Source organism: Natrix helvetica, assembly GCF_964273705.1.
Source record: "Natrix helvetica genome assembly, chromosome: 1".
Taxonomy (NCBI): domain Eukaryota; kingdom Metazoa; phylum Chordata; class Lepidosauria; order Squamata; family Natricidae; genus Natrix; species Natrix helvetica.
The window spans coordinates 309898672-309904671 of NC_138548.1; the positions used below are offsets into that span (position 1 = coordinate 309898672).

The 6000-nt window shown below is 42.8% G+C and overlaps 1 protein-coding gene across 1 annotated transcript in view; it reads right to left on the bottom strand.

The window, feature by feature from the left end:
- Positions 1-5651, bottom strand: part of ERC2 (ELKS/RAB6-interacting/CAST family member 2) — a 548821-nt gene extending 543170 nt beyond the window's left edge. The window contains exon 1 of the mRNA XM_081935890.1: positions 5612-5651. The gene's annotated coding sequence lies outside the window, so the exon portion shown is untranslated. The remainder of the gene's footprint in view (positions 1-5611) is intronic.
- Between the last annotated feature and the right edge of the window lie 349 nt (positions 5652-6000).

Here is a 6000-nt window from a genome sequence, read left to right on the forward strand (position 1 = left end):
TTGTGAGCAGTAATGCCCTCAGAGATCAAACCACTCTCTCTGTGTCAGTTAATTTCCAAAAAGATCCTAAAGGCTAGGAATAGAATGTCCTGCAATGTACAGGACAGAAGCACCTAGGTGGGTGTCAACAACAAAGTCAAAATGGCAGTCATAATCAACACCCCTTTATTATGGCCCGGTACACAATCTGAGATAGTAACTAACTGCACTGCAATTTAGAATAAAAAAACAAAAACAAATCTAGCACCAAATTGCAGGAAAGTTAAAAAAATAAGTGGGACATATTTCTGGGTATCCTACTGCTTCTTCATGTCCTGAAGCAGAATTTGTTCGAGTCAGATCAAGAATGATGATACCTAGAACATGTGAGTTCTTGTCCTGCCTCAGGCATGAAAGCCAGCTGAGTGACTTTGAGACCGTCATTCTCTTTCAGCCCCAACTCACCTCGCAGGGTTCTTGTTATGGGGAAACTAGAAGGAAGAAAGGGTATTAGGTACATTTACTGCATTGGGTTATTTATACAAATAATAAAAACAAGAAATAAATAATACATACATACACGCAGCCTGATGGCACCCTCGCCAGATAATAATAGAAGCTAATTGCAATCTTCTTCAGTGGGTCAGTACATATAAGCTAAAGTTATGCAGATGCACAGGTGATTCACACATCAGGCTAGGTGGAATACATACAACTTCCCTCACTATTAGCCATCCTGATGAAAGATAAAGTTCTAACATTTACAGGGTAACAAGACTATCTTTCCTTGGTAGAACATGTCACATCTTTTGGCCCTGCTACTGGTAGCTTCCATAGCACATAACACCATACCTTGAGTTGATATCACTTTTGGACCATTGAGCACTAAAATTAATATTTTTGAGGGAGAAACTATATTACCTTATCTCTGTGTTCCCTGATCCTTAAAAAAAGTAAGATTATCATAACTATCTTGTTTGTTTTATTGCCACACGTTTTCCTCCCTCAGGTTTATGAAATGTTTTTTAAATGGATAAATGTCAGATAATGTTTATAGAAGATATGAGTTAAATTATTCGAAGTGGTACATAGGAGAAGGAAGGGAGGGAGGGAGGGAGGGAGGGAGGGGGGAGAGAGGGAGGGAGGAAAACACTTTTATCCTAGTAACTTTTTGTATGGCCCTGGAAATTTAAACGTATCCATTTGGGTCATTTTAAAAAAAATGTCAAATTTATAAAAAGTAGTTGAGCAATAAAAAAAAGAGAAATATTTTGCCTGGCTAAAAGTTGTGTTATTACAATGTTTTTAAAGCATGTTGCTCAAGGAAATTAGAAAGTAGGAAGGATTAAGATTAAAACATACATACAAGTGTGAATATCCTAAAAATTATTGTTAATGGTATCCCTATCAGATTTATAGGTTGGAGAAAATATATTACTTTTCAAATAACCTGGAATTTAGCAAGAAAAATTTGAGAAGATTATTTTACCCTGAATTGACCTAATATATCACTATCTTATTGAGAAGATAGCAAGTGAAACATACATCTATCGACTATTTTGAATGAGAATAAACTTAATTCCATTTCCTATCTAAAGAACCTAGATCACAGTTGAGTAAAATAGAATGGATTTGAAGTACCTCTGGTTCTATTCACATACCTTGCTAAATCCTAGTTAATCTTGGTTTTTCAAAACTATCTCAACTCCAATTTGTCAGTGTCATGGGAATAATAAACAATCAAACAAATACATTAGAATCAAAGGAGAGATAAAAACCAATTCTACCATCTGATTCTTTTCTCAATACTTCAGCAACAACAAAGCTTTTTACTTCCAAATCTGTGGCGGAAGTCTAGTCCAATCTGAAATATGAAGCCTGCTACTTCCCTATGATTTATTTATTTCCCACAGCAGTACTGTAATAGATTATTTTGTCTTCCAACTCTGGGAAGATTTCACACAGAGTGTGCATAAACAGTGAGGCAAGCATGCCTTCCTTTTGTGCTCATAATACTGTATTCATACATACATACATATATACATCCATGAGAGCCATAGCACCAATCCTTAATATTTCTTACACTTATCACAAAATTATTTAAATTATTTCTAGGCTGCTTCTTAGTTTAGAAATGCTGAAAACAATTGACAATATTTATTCAGCCAGCAATAAGCAAGTTAAAAAACAGAATAAAATCAAGCTAAAAATAATCCATCCAAATAAAAATGTTAGGTGGAGTAAATGGCTAGAGAAGGATAACATTGAAAGTGGGAGTTAAAGATGCCTAAAACACATCAACCTTGGGGCTGCTATATAGCACGGGGAAGGCCATTCCTCATCACGGTTAGTGCCACCATAGAGAATGTCCATTCTCTTTCCCCAGCAAGCCACAGCACTAGCAAGTAGGTCTGGCTCCCAAAGAAATGGGAGGGCATTGCCATTGGAGAATTCTTTAAAACATCATCTCCAACTTTATTTCCTCTCCTGCATGTGATAGTTTATAAGAAATTTCAATGGAACACTCTCACTCACGTTGCCCCCATGCCTGGGAAAAAAGCCAGGTCTTCAAGGCTTTCCAAAAGATGAACAGAGTCAGTGCCAACAGAACCTTGGGTGGTATGCTTATCCTAGAGAGAAGATACAGCTACCAAAAAGGCAGGCTGCTTGAGTTTCGCTGGATGACAAACCTTAATCAATTGGGATCCAGAGAATGCCTCCTTCTGTCTGATTTAATGGAACAGTAGAAATGATGGGAGTAGAGCAGTCCCTCAAATACCCTGGCTCCTTGCCATGGAGGGCAGAAGTCATGCTCATCTAAAGGCCAGCATTCCAACTGCACATACATGCTTTGAAAGAGAAATAAGGTCCCTTTCCGATAATAAAAGAATAGGATGGAAATGCAAGGAAGACAATAGTTTCAGGAAAGCTTATGTGGAAGTTAAGTTTGAGGAGAGATCTGAATCAGGAACGAAAGCCAGAGAACCAAAACAGTGCTGGGTAGAGCAAGCAGCAGAGCAGAACATGAAACAGCAGCAAAAGGAGGCAAAGGAATCAGACAGGAAATGGCTCTGGTAGATGAAACAACAATGAAAGATCAGGTAGAAAAGGTCTGAACAATTAGAAATAAAGGACTAGAACCTAGGAAAGGCATTGCATGTGTGTGAATGGGTGACAGCTCTGAAATTTCATGGCAACATGATAAAGCATTTGTTTATAAAACTATTAGACTAAAGGAAAAAGAAACAACAGGAGGGAGTGTCAGCAAATAAAGAAACTATATTACTACAAATATGTAGATAATGACCAAAGAAAGCGGAGACTTTGAAGATTGCGTAAAGCAGAAATAATAGATATGGAGCTGCTGAAGAAATTTAAAATGTTGGTCATTGCTACCCTAGATTGGAAAACAAATGTGGAAAAATTGTTTAGAACTCCAACAAATGCTTCAATTAGGGGTAACTAGCTTATCTCCTAGAGAAACAAAGATACAGGTATTGAAGGAAGAGAACACGGGTATTAATCATAAGAGTTCGCTCACATATTTTGTGTAAACTTCAAGCTTTATCTTTAGGTGCCTGAAGCAACCTACCAAATGCATGCAGCCAATCTTTAGTGTAATCGGGAGAGACAAAACAATTTTATTTCAGTACAATTTGTGTAAAAGCCTTTTTTGGAAGTGAGATATAGATGTGGTAGATGTTAATGCTATCAAAGTAGTCAGTTTGCAGTAGATGCAAATATGACTTCCATTATATTTTGTTCAGAAAGCATCTGCTATATCTATCACAAGTGCAATGCATAGTTTTATCATCTTAAAAACTTGTCTGAATTGGCTCTTTCTAGCTCATACATTTTTAGGTTTGAAACCATGACCGTTTTCCAAACTCTCGGGTCAGTTCCTGCAGGCAAGTGTGCATATTTAAAAGGAGATTTGCCAAAGGCCAGGATTCTGTTGCACATCTTGGCAGATAAAATCTCTGTTCCAAATGGAGTACATCAAGATGTCATCAAGATCCTTCTCTGATCCATCTTTTACAACTACCCTACTCCATTCACGGGTAAATGGGAGGGAGAAAATACTTCTTCCTAAATAAAGCAGGGAGGGGCAAAAGGGGCATGCAGCAAGATGCAAGAAGGGGTGGGGGGAGGAAGGGCAGTCACAGGGAAAATCTTAAAACCTTCCATATATGCTCCTTAAGATCAGGAAAGTATGACAGAGAAGTAAAAGCTCCCCCCCACAAGCTGGAAATACAGGGCAACCAAATTTAAGAAAGCTGGATTTGTGTCCAGCTCTTGCCATGCCTCTGCTGTAGAGCGGCCCTGACATGATTTTCTCCTGCCTTCAAAATAAATATTTCTCTATTAGAAAATAGAAAAATCAAGCAGAATCTCCCCAAGGCATTGTCACCTTCCTTTATTTGTTGAGCATTAAAATGTACTCTGACCTGCACCCGGAAAGAAGAACATAGTAGCTGCTCTTTTATCAGGAGCCTCAACCTCTGGCAGAGGCCTGGGAAAGGGCCTGTTGTTTTTTTCTGGAGGTTTAATGCTAAGTGCAGAAGACTCCCTTCTGGCTTTATTTCACTGCCGAGAAGAAAAGCGCTCAACCAACGGTATGCGATGCCAGTGATTTAAAAAGTCAACCAGGAAACTAACCCCGACAAAGGGATTTGCCCTCCTCCGGGCTGCACGGGTTGGCCGGGCTCAACGCAAAGCGCTCGTTCCTGCCAATGCAAGTGGCCCTTGGGCTTGTCCGTCAAACGGGAAATGTCAGCTCGTAGCGAAGGGAGTCGATTCCCTTCGGTTCATTCTAGCTTTCGCAGGTAGCCGCCTAGAAATCAGTCTCTGCTACTCAGGAAACCAGGACCCCCTTCCTCCATCGCGGTATTTACTACACACATCTTGAGGCGAACTAGGCTGAGGCATCCACGCGCAAAATTCACAACTCAACGAGCCACGATGCAGCACCACTCGACACAGGTTACATCTTCTCTTCCGCTGCCTAAAACCATCTTTCACTCCCCCCCCCCCAAAAAAATGGGGGAAATCCCCGCGTGCCTTTGTCCTTATATAGCTGCTAATACACACAGCCTAGTTTTTTTCCTCCTCCAAATCTGAGGCGCGAGGAGGGGGCGCGCGAAAGAGAAGGCAGCCTTTTCTCCCCACCACCCCCCAATTTGATAAAATCCCCAAGCTTAGCGCATCTCGTAACTGTTACAGAGCGAGGCGTTTTCGGTTCTTCTAAAGTCGGGCCAAGACCCTTTTAACAGTGATATTAATGCCGAATTGCTCGCTCGCCCAGGCTTTCTGGAATCTGATTTCTAAAGGAAACGGCCAAACGCCTCTGGCCGGCTATTCTCTATGGGAGAGGCGTTCAGCACCACAATCCTGGACAGCGACGGGCGCCTGGTCACATTTACCACCCGCACCTCTCTCTACTTTCCACCCTGTTCCCCGCCCTTGCCGATCCCCGAATGCTTTCTACACCCAAACACATGAGTGTGTGTGTGCGTGCGTGTGTGTGTGTGTGTGTGCTTGTCTGTGGCGCGCGGCGCGTATGCCCGCGCGCCCCGTGCGCGCGGCTAAACTGATGCATACAAATCCATAATGGCCATATTAGGATCCTCACCTTTCAAATCATTGCGTCCGCCTGGCGCCTTCCTCGGCGGGGCTTCTACGGTCTCATCCACGCTGGCAGCCCGTGGCGAGGAGGAGGCGCGAGGAGGCGACGAACAGGTCCGAGGGGAAGGGAGGCGAGGCGAGGCGAAAACCTGCGACAGTCAGCAAAAGGCTTCAGCAGTCCCTGCCCTCGCCAGTCAGCCCCTCAGTGCCAGGCTGCCTTCCCAGCCCGGCTCGCAGGCTTGCCAGTCCCTGACTCAACATTCCCAGAATTCCCGAGCAACTGCTTGGACGCCGGGGCGGAGCGACTCTCCGCCAGGGGCGGCAGCGAGCTTCCTTGGAAGAGAGGCCGGGTGCGAGCTGGACCTCCCGTGGGAGCCGCCGCCACCGCCACCGCCT